The sequence below is a fragment of the Corvus brachyrhynchos genome, unplaced genomic scaffold, assembly GCF_000691975.1.
Source record: "Corvus brachyrhynchos isolate BGI_N302 unplaced genomic scaffold, ASM69197v1 scaffold66, whole genome shotgun sequence".
Classification (NCBI taxonomy): Eukaryota; Metazoa; Chordata; class Aves; order Passeriformes; family Corvidae; genus Corvus; species Corvus brachyrhynchos.
In genome coordinates this window covers 2645988-2647570 of record NW_008238440.1, presented here as the reverse complement: position 1 = coordinate 2647570, position 1583 = coordinate 2645988, and positions in this window count along the sequence as shown.

Below are 1583 nucleotides of genomic sequence, written 5' to 3'. Positions count from 1 at the left end.
CCGTGGCCAGGCTGGCCATTGGGGCTTGGAGCAGCCTGGGACAGTGGAAGGTGTCCCTGGGCATGGCAGGGGTGGCACTGGATGGGCTTTAGGGTCCTTTCCAACCCAAAATATTCCATGAATCTGATTTTTCTGTTGCTGGAAATATGAGATTAATAATATTTTGATGATTGTAGATGGTATTAAATAGTGAAAAAAATCCAGTTCTCGACACAAAACAAGCAGGGGAAGCAGCTCCTGTTGACTTTGAAGTGTCTTTAAAGTCAGCATAGAGACCTCAGCAGTTTCATTTTGAGTGTGAGTGTCCTTACTGAAAATGACAGTATCCAAGCAGGTGTTTTGTTGCCACTTCTCTGACAAATACCCTGTTTCCTGTGACCAACTTTGATGTTTTGCTAATACTATCAGAAATAATGTATAGCTTATAACTGAGAGGAAAGCAATCAAGTTTTTTTTCCGATGGATTTGGGTATTTTTAAATGCCTGGACTAGCAAGTGGAAAATACTGTTCAGTGTTTAACATAGACAAATGTGAAATAATCGATGTGTAGGCAATGAACCAGAGTAAAAAGTGTATATACAACAGAAAGCTCTACAGCGTAATGACAGGGAAAGGATTTAAAGGTTATTATAAAAAAATCCATGAAGATATTAACATGGCTAAGTGCATGGGGGAAAAAGTCACCATGAAATGGGGATGCGCAAATGAACAGAATACAAATGAAAACAGGAAATATTGAGAGCTTTTGGTTTGGTTTAAATAGTACCACGAGGTTGGTTTTCAAAGTTTAGTATCCTGGTTATAAACCTGCTTTGTATCTGAGCCGTGCTTTTGGTGTTTGGATTTCTAAAATGGGATTTTCATGTTTAAACCCTGGGGTACAATATTTGCCCCTAAAATTTTAGAGAGCTTCTTCAGTGGCAGTGACATCACAGTAATTGTACGCACAAAAATCCAGTTACATGTTTAGCTGGCTTCTTGCAGGCACACTTACATTAAGTGGAGCCACGCAACTGAAATAATTCTTTATACAAGTAATGGTTGAACACACTAATGGAAATCTGGGACTCTTTTTCTAAAGTCTGCTGCAGTGCTTCGGATGGGCTTAATATGCAGCCCGTGAGTGGTTTTCATAGCTTTGCTTTTTTATTCAGAATTTGGTACCTTGAATGATTAACTGGTTCAAAATTTCCATGGTGCACAACCCGGGAGCCAGGGACACAAATCTGGGAGAGCTGTGCAGCCCTTCAGAGGGGCCTCAACAGCTGGGAGAGTTGGGCAGGGAAAAAAAAATCTGGAGTTCAACCAAGGCAAATGCAGGTCCTGCTCCTGGGCAGGAACAGCCCCAGCACCAGCACAGGCTGAGGGGACCTGCTGGAGCAGCTCTGCGGGGAAGGACCTGGGGGTGCTGGGGGACAAGGAGCTGTCCCTGAGGCAGCAGAGTGTCCTGGGGCCAAGGAGGCCAAGGGTGGCCTGGGGGCATCGGGAAGAGCCTTGGCAGCAGGTCAGGGAGGGGATCCTGCCCCTGTGCCCAGCCCGGGGGCACCTCTGGAGTGCTGTGTCCAGCTCTGGATCCTCAGCA